The following is a 16629-nucleotide window of genomic DNA, read 5'->3' on the forward strand; positions in this document are numbered from 1 at the left end:
GAAGACTATTTTGTCCAGTTAGATTGTTCTTAAAAAAAAAAAAAAAACCTATGAAATTTCTTATTTTAAAACTTCTGTATTATTAAAATTCTAAAATATCTTGATTAAACACAGCCCACCTACACACATTGATTTTTAAATCAGAGTTTTCTATAAGTAATTCCTACCCTACTGACCCTTAGCTCTGCTTTAGTGACTTCAGCAATAGATAACCCAGGGCCTATGAGGTTTGCACAGACAACATGACTTCCTAATGCAGGTCTTTAACTTTTTTTTTTTTTAAATCAAACAATAAGCTACATTTCATTTAGGAATGAATCTTTGCAGGAGGAGTGCAAGCTGGTGACTGGGTGGAAAAGTTTTGTTCTCTTGAACAGTTAGGCTTTACCAGGCTTATTTTTTAAAATAACATATCATATATAATTAGAAAAGTGCTGGCTTTGATACTGCAAGGTTTTTTTGCACGTGCATGGAGTCGGCTCGCTTGGAAGCCTTGATGACGTTGGTGAAACTGTTTTGTCGTAAGGCTTTGCCTGCACTGAGCAGCCTATGAATCTCGGTATATGTTTATGGGCCAGTGTCACAAAAAACCAGCAGAAGATTGTTAGCTTCCAGTTAAAACTGTCTGCTTGAAAATACCTCAAAATATCTCCTCACTAGATTTTTTTTAATCCCATTTTTCTCATTAAAGATACTTTAAATATGGTTGAAAGCAACTGTGAAGGAGAAGTGAGGCTCACATCATATCCTTACATACTTCTTTTTTAAAGTGATATTGTATGTTAGATACTAGATTAATAGAAATTAATTTCTTAAATCAGCAAGATGCAGCTTGTTTAAAGAGCTATTAGGTATTAAGAGCTGTAACTAATAAGAAAACAGCCTTCACTCAGAATGAAAATGCTCCCTGGTGTACAAGGCACCAGAGGACACTGGCAATCTATTTGGTGTAGTTGGTGGTTTGTCTTTGATATTGGAAAATTCTTTGTTGATTTAGTTTGCAAAAGCAATCTAATGGGACACTGTTGAATTACACGATTCTTAATTGCTTTATTAGGTCAATGGAGTTTGTTGTTTAGAAATCATAGTGCTTTTTACAGATGAAAATCCTTTTAAATGTCATTATTTAATTATGTAATTGTTAGGTCATGATGTCTAGAGAGCAATAAAAACCAATAACGTTGTAGTGCATGCTTTTTATGGCCACAATTCTGTAGGCATTTGTGCATATGTTTAATTTTGAATGTTCAAGTATTTTTTGTGGAATTAATAGGTCTGTTCTTAGGCGTGATGTTCAGCCTGTGCATAAACGTTTTCAGGGCCAGGATCTACGTTTGCAAGTTTGGAGGATAAACCTGTCACATTTTGATCCTGACTGTTTTTGTCTTTTGCATGATATCGTATAGGTAGATGACACCTGGTTTGACAGTGAGGGTTGGTTGATCTACTGACATGTAAGAAAATGCTCCCAGCTGTGCCATGGGTCTCCTTCCCTTGCAGAGGGTAGGAATACTGTAGAAGAACTGTCTTCATACTTAAACTGTGCTTTGCAATAGTACAGACATCTCTTTCATTTTTGAAAGTATTTGTGATCATATGAATTTACTTAGATGACAGCCTTTTGCATTCTCCTAGGTGTTTATTTCAATGAATATTAGTTTCACAAATAACTTAGGACAGTTTCCATTTTGGCATTTGGGCTAGGAAGAGAGGGGAAGTTTCTAATCCATGAGTCTCACTCATGGTGAGCAGTGCATTCTACGGTAAAAACAAAAGGCTATGTAAATATGCAGTTGTTTGATATAAAATCAGGTAATTCTTGACCACGGAAGATTTTAAATGATATTTTACATTTCTGCAGTTACTCATCAAAAGTATTTTTATTTAGAAAGTGCAGTCTTGCGGTATCTCAGCTTAATGTCTTCAGCCTCTTTTTTGCTTTTAAGTAAGCAAATTGTGATGTTGCTCTGTATTTGTGGTAGTTTGTTAAGAACATCTAGAATTTTCTTTCTGTCATCTCAGCAAAACAGACCAAATCAGGAAATAAAGGGATTGGGAAGTTATGAATGTGCTAGATTAATATTATTTATAAGTTAATTTTTTCCTGACAGTCTGTAGAGGTAGAGTTGGTTTACTTTGGGATGGACTGGTAGACATTGCGTTTTGTCTAGCTGCTTTTCCTTCATTCCATAGAGGCGAATGTGTTACTACATCTCATTGCAGAGGTTTGCTAATGCTTGAGTACTAGTTCATATAGTATACAGGATTTGTAAGTAGAGCCCTTGGCTGTAGAGCAAAATTCAGTTTGACTGGGGAATGTATCCAATATATAAACAGATATTGTTTTAAAATATTGCAAATGGTAGTTATAAGCAGTTTCATACATGAAGGAAAAGGAAATATGATTTATTTATCTTGTTCCTACGATAATGTCTCTAGGAGTGAAACACAAGTATATGTGGTATGTGTTAAAGGAGAACAAATCTGTAGCTGGGAGAAGGGAGAAAACCAGTAGTTGTGGAAAGACAAAACAGGGCTTCTGGGTTACATTTCCTGGGATGGCGTGGTGGTGTCAAATATTCTTCAGCACATGGGGAAAATGAGTGGCGAGCCACCTACTTTTGCGCTGATAAATTCTGTACAGTGGGAGTGGTTTTGAGATGTATTATAGGCTGTGCTTTCTTAGCCTCACAATTTTGTGTTCTCACAGTTGTCCCTAAGAGCTTGCACAAGCCAGGTGGAATCTGTCAGGATGTCACTGTTATGGTCAGAAAATAATCAGGATAAGCACAGTTACCTATTACTGACTGTAGTAATGGTCAAGTCAATATTCTTATCCGTGGATACCTTTATGAGCTCTTTTAGTTATACTCATGTCACACATTTCTTTGCATACAGTTTTTGCTTGAACCCAGGTTATTCACCTCCATGGACAACCCTCTCAGTGCAATATTATTTTCAAAATTTTGGCCGTGAAAGGCCAAAAAATGTTAGTGTCAGAGGATTCTGGAGTCATACCTTTCTCTGCTCCTCAGCATGGGTGTTCATCCTAGCTCTGAGGTCATATGTCGGAAAAAGAAACTGTGGGGCAGCAGAGTTTTTTGACCTAAGAGAAATATATGTAACTTCCAGTAAAGTCGCAGATCGAGGAAACACGTAGCTAACTTGTATAGTGAAGCCGGTTAGTGGAAATAGTTTTCAGTGCGTGTTGTATTGTACTTGGATAAGGTATCATGTTCTGCCAGAGGAATTCTGCATTTACTTTGACAGGACTAGAGCATAGCGGTGGTTTTTTTTTTTTTTTCCCCTGACGTATAAGTGACATTTCAGAATCTAGACATTTTGTGATTTTTCTGTCAATTGAGTTTTGGTTTGCATTCCTGCATGAGATCTTCATCTAAAAAAAGGTTGGCTAGTATCAATAAACCTGCTTTTTTGATGCATTGTATTTTATTATAATGTGAATGTGCTTTTGTCTGTGTACCTTGCATTAGTCTCCAAATTAAATGAGCTTTATCAGCAAATGTTCTCTTATGACAGTATAATAGGACATCTGTTAGGGTTTTCTGCTGATATAGCAACGTCATCCAAATCGTCCTCCTGATTGACATTGCTACATGCTGCATCAGCAAAAAGAAAAAAATACCTGTAACCCCCTACCATCCCCTAAGATAACCATGTTTTGATTTCAAGACAGTTTGTTCTTCCATCACTTTCAGTAATGATCTGTGTTCAGAACAATACATCCAAAACCCATGCTATGTCGACTTTTGCCGAGTGTGCGAGGCAATGACTTTGCTGTCCAAAGAACAAAGTCTGGAGAGTCACTGTGCGGTTGTGATACGTGAGTCAGCCTACACCTACCCCAGCAGAGTAAGTGACATTTCAGGGAGGACGTGGGGGATGTTAATATCCATACGTGCCTCATGGATGGTGCACTGAATGTCTGCAACAAATTAGATACGTACGTATGTATTGTGTTAGGCTGCTTCAACAAAACTGGAGATTAAAAGTTAAAGAAAAAATCAAAGTAACAGGGATTGCCACTTCATGCAGATGATGCCTTATTGTTAATTCCAAGTTAATGCATTACGTCCTTTTAATAGATCTGTTCACCCCAACCCCTTTTTCGCCTGTTGAATTTTTTTTTCATGAAGTTGTTTAAAATTTAGTTGGAGTCAGACTGAAATAAATGTAAGGGAAAGTTGATTGATATGTCACAAAACCACATAGACGGATCCTAATGTGTTGTGTAAACTTTTTGGTCATGTTTAAAGAGTTTGGTGTAAACCATAGTCCATTATGATCATGTAGCTTTAACTGTGCCTTTAATGCAGTATATATACACAGTAGCTATCATGCAAGCTCCCTCCGCTCCATCAGGCTGCCTGCATTGTTACTTAAGTTAGCTTTTTTTAAGCTAACAAGTCAAGCTTCTTCTCAAGCAGGTTGATTAAGATTTCCTTTTGTCCTGCTTTTTTCCTTTCTTTATTATTTTTTTTTATTTGCTCTTGATGGATTTTCTCAGCCCTTTCTTGTTACTGACAGAAACTAATGAGGCCCACCAAGTCTGGATATCTTGATGAGCTAGCAAAATAGTTCTGTATCCTTGTGCTAGATCTTGCCTTTTTCTTGAATTCATGTTAATCAAAAATTAGTATAAATCAATTACAGGACTGTTCCTACAACTAGTCTGTAACTAAGATATCATTGTTCCTTCTGATTAAGATTAAAGCTTTAAAAATCCCAGGGTTTCCTGCCTCATACTAAGGCCGTATAAAATGCTATTTATTCAGTTTTGAAAGCCTTCAGAATTTAGGTTTGCTTCTTAATTATTTTAATCCCTTTTAAGTGCTGAAGGTAAAGCTAATTTCATCTAGGTCACAGCAGCTAAAAAGCACAGATATTCTTGTGTACTCCTAAGTCTGTACATTTTATCTGAATGTCTTATAAAGTTGTGTATGTTAGCTCTGTATGTACATTAAAGTTTCATAAAAATAGAGCGTCAAACAACCAAATTTGTTTCGTTTTAGAATCACCAATAAAAAAAGATATTTTACTCAATCTGGCAAAATAACCACTATGCAGTACCTGTTATCTGCCGAATGGCTCAGCACGTCTGTTCAGTGCTGATAGTTTAGTATCCTATAGCTTCTCATATGTCTGTCTATAGATGCAAATGACATGAGCTGCATTAGTCTTCACCATGTGTACCGCAGCAAGCTGCCTTGGTACATTTTTACAGTGTGGGCATGATCCTGCATAAGTACTACTGGCATTTTTGGTCGTGGGGAGGTTTTTTTCTGCTCTGAAATGTGTTCTGACTGATAGCTGCTGACTTATCTATTGACTGTAGCTCTCATGTGTACTGTAGGGAAAATAACTTTCCAGTGAAGCAAAAGTGAAGGTGATTCAGTAGCTGTAAAAAGGAGAATCAGCAGCACAGCTTGTCTATGCGTTTGACCTGAGCTGTCTTGTCATGTAAGCAGAAAAAGAGAATCTATGGGAAAAGCAATGCTAAAGTGAGTAGTAATGCAAAATTCTGGATTACTGGAGTGTGAAATGAAACTGTTGCAGTTCTTTCTCCTGCACTAAGAGATGTGTGCCGTGCTAATGGAGAAATGCCTTAAGTGTAATGTTTTCCTGTATAGTATTTTGAAAAGTTTGAAAAGCTGTGAAGCCAGGAAATGTTCATAACTGAGTGTCATGCCATTATGAAGTGGATATTTGATGAAGAACTTTTGGATGCAACTTGACGTGTTTCCTAAAAGTTATTAGAGCAACGCAGATTTCACACCAGCTATCGCACATCTTTAAATAACAATCCCAAGTTTACTGAAGGCAAGCCATTTCACAGAGCTCTGGTGTTGCTGGGACACACCAATGTTAACATCTGTCTGTGATTTTTAGCCTCAAAGGGTCAAAGAGGAAAGATTTCTGTTTTAGCTGTGACATCGGCTTTGGCGAGGCTAAAAGAGGTGGTGTGTCCTAAAGCCTTGTTTATAGGTGAGGCAACTTATACTTTAAAACTTGCTAAGCAGGTTAAGTTGAAAGACAGGTGGGGAGACACTTCACCACAATGCACTAATACATATGAGAAATAGTTGCTATTCCATATATGCCCTTTTTAGATGATGTATGACATGTTGAATACTACTTAGTCATCCCTACAGCTTGATTATATGATGTAACCTGCATCTGTGGCTTCGCTGGGTTCTGCATAGGCACGAGAGCCCTTCTGCCTCGTTCTGCTGCAGGAGTGTGGCCACATGCAGTACAGTTATCGTGTGATTATAGCAAGGCACCAATTATGGGATTTCTGTGCTAGAGCTGACTTGCTTCTGGTACAAGTCTGGCTAGCGTTCTGCATGTTTTGTAACTTGCTTTATATATTTCTATATATAAATAAACCATAAATTTGTTTTATATAAGTATAAATAGCATATGTAATGTATATACTGTGTGTGTTTATACATATGCATATATATATATAAAAACCACAGTATTAATCTAAGAAGGAAAAAAGCAAACCCTGTGCTTAATCTTTTCTTTCAATAATTTTTCACTATCCTTTCCTTGTTATCAGTGATCTGCCATGTGATTCATAATGGCTTAGAAGTTTTTCCAAGATTATTTCTAATATTAAGCGTTTTTATGGATGAGTGAGTCGATACATAGTATGTAAAGACAAGTCATAGAAACCTGATCCAAAATGTTTTTTCCAACTTAACTGCTGTTCATTCTATAGCTTTTGCTTTTACTTGTTAGTTGCAGAGTAACTTGTAACTTTATTCTTAGGGTCCCATCAACAGCTGTGGTAGTGAGGAGTTTGAGTAATGTGTTGTTTACATGGAAGTTCTGTATAAATATACATTGACTATCCACATTCATTATAGAAAATGTCAAGAAAAATTTGTTGGTTTTGTTGGGGATGGTTATAAACCACCACAAGAAAAAATTTGGAAAACAGTAAATGAGTGATAGAAATGTAATAACCTTTATAAGATAATGCATGAGTAATTCTCTTAATTTTCTAGCTGATGAATAGACGCATATAAAAAGACAGACATCAGATTGCTTTTGTTTAAAATCATGTGGTACATTGTTCTGTAATTCAGAGGTTAAGTCCTGTGCTTATTTAGGTTTCTGACTTGGTTAGCCTGCTTCGAATTTGAAATAAAATGGAAGCAACCAAAAAAAGTGGAATAACAAATCATTTCATCAGCTATTAAAGCTGTATTTTAAGTCTATTTAAATATTTAAAAATATATCTAAATATATTGATATGTCTTGCATGGAAAAAATGCTCTGCCTTAACACAAATTGAAAAGGATTAGTATTTAAATATAAGTGAATTATGGTTTCTGTTTGAGGGAAAAATATTTTTCCCCCAAGGTTTTGATTTTAAAACTACCATCTTTCTTCCCAGATGTTTTGGAATAAATTATGCATTGTTTTACAACAACTATAATCTTTAATATGATTAGCTGTATACTTCCTTTGTTTCCTGAGGGATTATCAAATCTTTTTATATATTAATCTTACCTTTCTTGGTGCGTCCTTTCAGTCTCCATTGCCTTCTCTAGGCAGTGCCACAAATGAAGCTGACTAACATAAGCTAACAAGCATCATTTTTCATAATAAAGGTATTAACTATTGTCTTCACACTGGGACGTGAAATCAAATGTGCTGTCTCAATCAAGGGTTCACTTCCAACATGCTGCAATGGAAGCAGGTATGAGTTTATGTGCAGTTTAAACAAAGACAAATTATGTAAGGGTGTGTGGAATTCAGAACAGAAAACGTTTGGGGCTGAAGTTACTTTTTCTTTTTTCTTTTTTTTTAAGAGTTTGGTTGGTATGTTTTTCTGACGCCCATACGCCAAAATGGGAGGAACTATTTTCTCAGGCCCATCCTCACAGCGGCACTACTGTAATATGGTGCCCCATTTTGCTGGGGCTTTGGTTAGTGCCTCACAAGAGGGAAGAGTCCTTCCATGCGCCATCCCAGCTAAATGTGACTTGATCTGATTTGGTGTGACTCCGTCAGACTTCACAAGCTAAAATTATACTCTGCATCTCTCATGCACCAATAACTTTCCTTCAGTGCATTTTTTTTAGGTGTGAAATCAAGCAACCTAAAATTGGAAATACCGTACTTCAGTATCTTGTGCAAACTTCATGCTACTCCCTGTTGTTTGTGTCCTTTGTGTGGGAGAAAATAGTTTCTGAACGTATAATAAACAGTGGTATTTTAACATAGATTCAAAAGGGTGGGCAATCGGTTGGTAGTCTAAAAACTGACATTTCTTAATTTTGTTAAGTAGCTTGCAACCTGAATCATGTTATTCTGGCATTTTTACATGGGTTTTTATGCGCTGTTTTGACATGATCTTCTTAAATGTTTGTAACAAGAGTTGCAACAACTACGTTGTCGTTAAAATTCTTACTGGTTATTAGTTACAGGAAGAACTGACAATATTGCTTGAGCTACAAGACAACTTAGAAGCAGGAAAAAACTTTATTTATTCTATAAAGGAAAAATAGTTTGCTTTTTTTCTGAAAGGAGAGGGTGACCAGTGAAGAGTTGGGCCCAATGAGGTTTTTCCCATTACCAGTTCTTTTCAATACCGCCAACCTCTTGTGGATCCACTGTTCTGGCAGCTGCGTGGGTTTAACTGTAAAATGTTCATTTTTGGATATTGTTTTGGTGAGCTGTCTTCAAGCTTTCTGAAATGACACAGACAAAAGAATGGAAATATAAATTTTTCAAAGCCTTGCATGGAATTTCTTGGGACAGTGCAAGCTGTGCAGGTGCAGGAGGGTTTTCTATATTTGATGTTGTCAGAATCTGTCATAGGGAATAACGCCAGCCCTGCCCTCACTGGGGAGGGCAGCGCAGAGGAGGCTCAGAAGGCTCCTCTCCCCTGCGCCCCAAGCCCTTTTCCATGCCTCATTTGGGTGGTGGCTCGGTAAGGGCTCTGACAAGGAGGAGACAGAGATGGAAAGAAGTGGTCAAGTCTGTATTGGAGACATGCTGTCATATGATACAGGAAAGGTCTCGTGTGAACACAGAGAGACAGTGATATTCTTAATTTTCCAGGCTGTTGCTATCTCATTCTCAGCTGTCCCTAGACATCCTCACCATTTTGTTTCCTCTCTAATGGCATGAGCCAGGATGTCATAATATCCAAAATCAAATGTACCAGAAAATGTAATAAATTAGTCAGGCTAGTAGAGTAATTGAAGAATAAACTGAATTTTAAACAACACAAGATTGTGTTATGAACTGATTGCTGTGCATAAAATGCACCAGAGGAGCATGCCTTCATGTAGATTTACTACTGATGGCAGCAGCGTTTAGATTGCTACTGTTAATAAAGAAATCAAAATGGTTTGAACTTCTGAGTTAGTACCACAACATTATATTGCAGCAAAGGAGAAGGACCATTCTAGTTACAGTGCAAAGTAATTCTGGAAGAAAAATTCTCTGGGTGCTTTATTTATTTATTTATTTAAGCAGTTTACTTGTGTGCAATGACTTTGAGGTTTATAAAGCCTCAATGTGAATGCAGGCTTTGCCATGGAAAGAACTGAATATGTCTTCCACTTCTAGTAAAATTCTTCCGTAAGAACAAATTATTTTATAATTCTTCTGTAAGTTATGAAATGTACTGGTGCAGTCGATTCTTCTCAGCTGATAAAAAGGAGCTTAAGGATATTTGGTGTGAATTTTAAGGTCATGTGCCAGGTCAGTTGCAGAGTGTGTGCATATTTTGTGCGAATAATTTTCTTGTAATTTTTATTTCTTTAAAAAAAAACAGATAATGCACATGCATAGGACATTTTAAAAATAGCCCTCTTGCCGTGATGGAGGTAGTGTAGGGAGATGGTCGCAGTTTTTTAAGTAGCATAAGTTCCAGTTTTGTGAGCCAGAAGTTACCTCAGCAGAGACCTGGTGACTGACCTGTGTGTCCTGCTCTGAAATGCGAAATGAGATATTGTTAGTTTAAGTCACCTTGAAGTTTGTTCCTATAACTGGAAGTTATGGGAAAGACTGTGAAATGCAAATAGTCAGTAGCAGGTATTTGCTGAAAGATAACAAATGTTGTTTGAATTGCTGGGTTGACCCGGCTGTGTGCAGCTTGATTCAGTGCAGAGGAATCGGAGTTGAGTTCCTGAACCTGCTGATTTGCAGGGAAAGCTTGAAAAACATCACTTCCTACTTTGGGGATATGCAAGTGATGCGATGACAATGAGATGAGATTTTTGCCAGCAATAGTCAAGTCAAGACTCTTCCACTTCAAAAATTACCTTCTCCAGTGGATTACAACTAATGGAGGAGTTATTCAGAGGTGGAAATCAAAGCCTCCTTCGGTGACAGGGAGGGAGGGAGGGAAGGAGAAAAAGCAATGTTGTTGCACTGAAAGAATATCATTTTGTCGTGAGAAGCAGTTTGGTTTGGATTTAAGTGAAAACTTTTAACTTTGAAGGTTTAAGTTATATTTAAAAATGTATTGTTCATTTTTATTACTCTTGTAAAATTTAAATAAGATTCTTTACTAGAAATGGTAGTAAAATACATTTGATTTTTAAACTGATTTTATAAAGTAGTGAAAAACGGTTGCTTTTGTGAGTTGAATACTTCAATATGGAGTAAGCTTTAGCTTTAGTAAACTCATTTAAAGTGTTGTAAATCCCTTGACTTTAAACTGCTTTACTCTGCCATGACCTAATGGAAGCAGACATTAGTCTGGAAGATGCAATCAACAAACTACTTACTTCCCCTGTGTAATATGTAATGAATTATTTTTCTGTATATATTTTGATAACTTTATAACTTCTCTTTTTGCATCCATCCTCTGTTTCCATGGAAATGGGTTCAGCAATCCCTAGAAGGCTGGAGCGAGGACTGTCGCTTGCTGACCTCCACTCCGCGCTGCCTGTTGGGATAGTGGGTGGCAGTTTCATGAACAAGCCTCACATCACTACAGCTCTGGCTCTTGCGTTGTACATTATGGAAAGCTTGGGAGAATGTTGTCATAAACGAGGAATAAATATGCCTATTGGCAGGGGAAAATTAGGCAGCATTTAACCTGTCTAAAAAGAAACAAGCTTCAGCAGTACCAGAATTCCTACAGGCAGGTTTTGAGGGAAGTCAGCTTCAGCATCAGTAATTACATTCCTGGTCTCTTCATGGCAAATTTTGGTAGTCTGAGGGAAAATTTAGAGCTCTTCTATGCTGTTGAGGACTCCCCTTTCCTTTCCCCTGTCCCACATCCCAGCTGAATTTTGATGGAAGGTACCTGCACAAATTGCATTTCTCTTTGGAAGTCTCCCCAAGTCGATGTGACTGATACCACAAGTATTTGTATGATTAGGACTTTCCCTAGCTGTGGGCAGTCTCTCTTCCTAATGGCTGTTACCGAGTTAGCCTGGCGTAGCACAGTCTGTGGTACAGGAGTCATCGTAAGAAACAGCTGGAAAGCAGCTCCCCGTGCAGGTCTGCAGCAAGGTGCCTCACGGGGTCCTTCGAGGGAGTGCAGGGACAGGAGTATTAAAAAGGGACATAAAGGTGCTGCTGCTGCTTGGGCGTGTCTTGCCAGTTTCTGATGGTAGCGCTTTAAATAAGACACTTGAAATACAGAAAGACTTTAGAGAACAGCTACAGAAGTGATTAGAGGGCTGACAAAACTGCCTTGTGGTAATTATTCAAAAGCCCTTTTTTCCTCTTACTAGAGAAAAAGTTGAGAAATTCATGAGATGATACGTTCTAGAAGGAAGACTTTTCCGGCTCACCAACGTACCTGTAAGAAGATTGTGAAGCTGAAAGTTCAGGTTCAAATTGGAACTAAGATGCAACTTTTAGCAGTCAGTGTCCTTTAACTATTGGAATAGATTACAAAGTAAATAACACAGTCAGCATGTGTTGTGCGTGCTCTCTCTCTCTCTCTCTCTCTCTCTTTTTTTTTTCCTTTAAGTTGAGATTCAGTGTCTTTCTAAAGCAAGTGCTGTAGTTGTGCCACTATTTTTTGAGCTTAGCAACAGCCATGCATGTAGTAGGGAAAAATAATTTCCTTCAGTATGGTAATTGGTAGGTAAAATTCTGTGAACTGCTGCACAGGTCATGCTAAATGCTGGCCTTGCTAAACCCTGAAATCTGAGACTCTGTGCAGTCATTGTTCAGTTTTCTTGAAAACATTTCAAGTAAATAAACCGTAGTGCACGTATGTTTCATCATTTTAGAGAGATGTTTACGTATCTGGTTGCATTAGGAAGTTGGTAATAGGCAACAAATACAGCAGGGAAACCTGGTAGCTGTTTGCTACGGAGAGAGTTTATACAAAATGTGAATATCATAAAGACTGAAGAATGGCTAACCCTCAAGAACAGTAAATATGAATAGCTAATACCAGTAAGTAAAGGTTTCATTTTTAGATACAGAATTGCAGAAATTTCTTTTTAACATATACAAGCAAACTAATTGCTTCAACTGGACATATCATAGAGTGAAACTATTGGGATCAGCACTTAATGGTATTTATATTAGGGAATGCTTTTCCTATAATAGATGGGCAGGGAGCCAGGGCTGTGCCAAGTCATTTCTGTCATCCCAGGGCTGCTGATCGAGGAGGGCAGGTGGGACCCGAGGTCTTGAGACACCCATTTGCAGGGCGGCTGCCTGCTAAGGTTTGTTTTATGGCTGTGTTGTTGAGTCCTGTAAGGAAAGTCTTTTAGTCTAGTGAGCAACTCTTCATTGCAGACTGCTGTGCTTGAAGGATCTATTCAGTCTGTTGTTGTGGGTTTTTTTTCTTTTTTTAATTATTTATGTTCCAAAGCAGGTATAAATGAATGCTTTCTGTGCATCTGTGAGATAGGAAGATGGACAGCTTATAAATTTAGGTGTTTCATGTTCAGCCAAATAGACTTTGATGGCTGTAATGTAGCAGCACAAAGTCATTTTGAGTTTTGTGGCTGCAAGAAGGAGTACTAATTCAGTTCGGTTTGATCCTTGAAAAGTCTAAAGATGAAAAATGAGGTAAAGCCTTTCACATATTTTGTTACATTATTTTCCTAGCTTGATAAAAGATGCTTCTCTTCAGTTTTAATAAAGAAGGTAGTAGCTGAAAGGAAGCTTTTCTTACATGAAGGAAAAGGCTGAGAAATTGCAAAATGGGTTTACAAGATCTTGAACAGAAATATTTCATGGGGCTTATTGAGGATCCCGTTGTATGAAAGTGGGTAGAACTACAGATATAAACTAAATCCCCTACATCAGGAAATACTTTGAAGTGGCATGCCAATCAAATTGGTTTTTTCTCCCTGCTTTTTGGTGTTCTCGAAGAAAGCCTGGGCTAATGGCTTTAGATCAGGGATGGTTCTATTTTGGTGTCTGCTGCTGTCCAGCGTAAGACGTATAACACGAGCAGATAACTTCGGACAGTCTCTTTACTTCCATGTGTAAACTGAGGAAAAACAGCATGTCAAAAGTGTGCAGACATGTTAAAGCCTTAAGTTGTCAGTGGCTTTGGACTCTTCTGAAGGCTATGTATTAATTATTTTGGTGATGGTGTGCACATTTCTCAACTTTTTAAGGAGGGTAAAAGTTGTTTACCTCTTTCTTAGGAAATAGTTCTTTTTTTCGAGGTTCGTATAATAGGTTTTTTGTGGTCTTGGAGGCTTTTTTTTCTTTTTAATAACATGTCAGCAGACAACTACCCATTTGGCATACTAAACTCTGTAGTCATGTGGCATGCATGCTTGAAATAAAATCTTAAAATCTTAATTTGCCAGACTGGAAAGCATTGCTAAAACTGTAGAGTTTCATTAAATTCTATGTTGGTGAAAGGAATAGGTTCATCAATCAGAACGAGAACATACTTCTTGAAACCACTTGGGTCTTTTGAGGACATGGCTCCTGAAAGCAGTTTTGGGGCTTAAAACCAGAAATTCAATTTAGTCTGATGGTGTCTGTGTATTCGCTTTTCTTAGCCCATGTTTTACCAAAGAGAAATTAACTGTGGCAACGTGCTCAAGAGACAGGTCCACCTTGTTAGTAGGTCTCAAAAATGATGTGGAAAAAAAACAGGAGTGTAGGCTGGATGAGGGAAGCATCCTAACCAGCTCTTACTTCTGTGTTAATACTCTGGTTACTGGTGGCTGATCTAGGCCGTGGAGCTCTTTTCTGTCAACCAAAAAGACATCTGTCCTCACTGCTATGCTATTCATCCAATCTCATTTGTTTAAAACCATATCAAGCCAAAAAAAGTCAAGAAAAAAGATTCTGGTACTTCTTGAGATGTTGAATTTACTTTGCAATCGTGTTTTCTGAAATGGATGCCATAAAGACCATCCTGAAGTCTTCTGAAGCATCTGTTGAGACATCAGATTGAACCTTTCTCAACTGGAACATGTTTTCCTACTGCTGTTTTATATGTTGCTCTTTGTGGGGGTTTTGTTTGTTTTTTCCTCTTGATGCAACTAAACAAGTGAAGGGAGAGGAGAGTTTCTTGAGGGATATGGCAGTTATCATGTTTAGCAGACCCTGCTGCATGTCATTTGTATTATGTATGAGTGACACAAATAATACTAAAGTATTCAGTTTGAAAACAGTGTTATTGAAATCCAAGATACTGGACATTGTAAAAGTGGTGGCTAATACAGTGGAACACAGTGGTTTGTAGTTTGTGGCTCTGGTAATATTCAGTATATTTAGTTTTAGAAAAGATAAAGAGTGAACTGCTTTGCAAGAAAAAGAGAGTCCTTTTTAGTTGATATAAGAATAATTTCAAGGTGTAAAACTGACTTTATGCACTGAATTTCCCTCTAGTATTGAGATATTATTGAGAAATTATAAAACTATATAGAAATTATTTGAGAGGGTGGGGGTGGGGAGTTCAGAAAGTATGCAGAACTTTGAGGAGAATTTTAACATTTTTCTTAAATGCACTGTTTTAAATAGCAGAATTTTCTTAAATAGAGGGTAGGGAAAAGAAAATAATGTTATATAATCCAACTCTTTGTTTTCTGTGCAATCATTCTGTTGCTGATCTAGGCTTTACATAATATTAGCACGTTAATAGCAAGACATGGGCCTGGGAATGTCCTGTATGTGTTGTAAAGCTACTATATACATGGTGTTACTGTAACTGTTCCTGCTTTGTGTGATACCCACACATGCTCTCTGGATGTACTTTAAAAGTGTAATGCGCTAGATATAGTAGCACTGTTTCATTATGCATTCATGAGAAATTGTTGGCAGCCCGCAGTTAATTTTAATGTTAGATTTAGTGTTTGAAAAGGACATAGTATACGAGAATGCCTGCAGAGCTTTTATACTGGCTCCTGCGATGTTTACTGAGCTCTAGCCACTGAGGCTTGGCTAGTATTCATGTGAGGTTAGGTGATCAGATGAATTTGCTGCTTTAAGTAAATCAAACCCTGAGAGATGCTCCAGTGATTATAGAAGGGGTTGGTCTTATTTTAATTACCCACTGGTGAATTCATTTGTGTAAACCAGCATGCTGACAACCTTATTCCTTGAAGTTCTCTGTTGCCATGTGATCTCCTCCTCCTCCACGGGAACAACAGTATATTCTTGTTTTCCTTGAGACTGTGCAGGTATGTGGTACTCCTTCCTCCCCTCCTGCAAATTCTGGAATGAAATGGTAAGCAATATTTGAGTGAAAAAGGAGATGAAGGGAAGGGGCTGTCGCGTTCTGTGCTGCAGGTTTTGTAACAGCTCCTCCGTGCTGTCTGCTCGCCGTCTGCCTGCCCAGGGCTTGTGAGCAGTCCTACCTGGGTGTTGCCAGGAGTCTGTGCTGCATTTTTAAAGAAGCTATTCTTCAGAGGCCGGACTCGAGTATTTAATTGCAGGTTAGAACCTGTGACAAGAATCGCAAACAAGAAACAAAGAAAATATTTTAAATTGAGCTTGTTTCAAATGTGCAGACTATTCTAAGCCAAAGTGTAAAGTGATAAAGTGAGTCTCTCTCAAATTAACTGTTTTATGCCTTTTGGTCTTTTGGGGTTTTTGTTTGTTTTTGTTTTTTTTTCTTTTCTCATTCTGAAGGTATTTCCTAAATTCTATGGTTCTCTAATATGCTATATTTACAACAGGCTGATATTTTGCAAAATGTTGTGGTCAGGAGTCTAAATTTCACCTGCATGAACACAAGAGCTCTTTTTGGTGATTTGCATGAGTGTGGTTTGTTTTTTAAAGATATAAATATTTTAGCTTTGCTCATTTTTAAAATTTAAGTTTAAAAACACATTTCATGAATTATGAGAGATTTCTAACATCTTTTTAGTCAGAAGATGAGAAAGAAGTAGAAGTGAAATAATGAAATGTTTCTTCTGATCAGTAAGCAAAGGTCAGTATAAATTCTGGCTGAAATTAAAACAACTTCCTCCTTTCTCCAAGCTACTTGTTTTATTTATAAATTCATGAGACTTGTATTGAGAGTGTGGCTGGGAAATAAGCTCTTAAATGTGGAAGCTTTTTGGTCTCCTAGGATGCATACATAGTAATAGTTGTGCAGTTATCCATAACGCTTTCCGATAGACACTGTAGAAACAGCATTGAACTTCCACGTAGCCGTTGGAGCTACCTTACAAGGAAAGCATCTGA

General features: G+C 37.6%; 1 protein-coding gene across 3 annotated transcripts in view; it reads left to right on the forward strand.

The window, feature by feature from the left end:
• LNX2 (ligand of numb-protein X 2) overlaps positions 1-16629 on the forward strand; it is a 60505-nt gene that overhangs the window by 1779 nt on the left and 42097 nt on the right. Inside the window, exon 1 of one of the 3 annotated variants that reach the window (XM_064504982.1) lies at positions 16354-16372. The exons of the other annotated variants lie outside the window; for them this stretch is intronic. The gene's annotated coding sequence lies outside the window, so the exon portion shown is untranslated. Of the gene's footprint in view, positions 1-16353; positions 16373-16629 lie in introns of those variants that run through there. 3 annotated transcript variants of the gene reach the window in all.

This window comes from Dromaius novaehollandiae, chromosome 1 (assembly GCF_036370855.1).
Source record: "Dromaius novaehollandiae isolate bDroNov1 chromosome 1, bDroNov1.hap1, whole genome shotgun sequence".
In the NCBI taxonomy this organism is placed as follows: Eukaryota; Metazoa; Chordata; class Aves; order Casuariiformes; family Dromaiidae; genus Dromaius; species Dromaius novaehollandiae.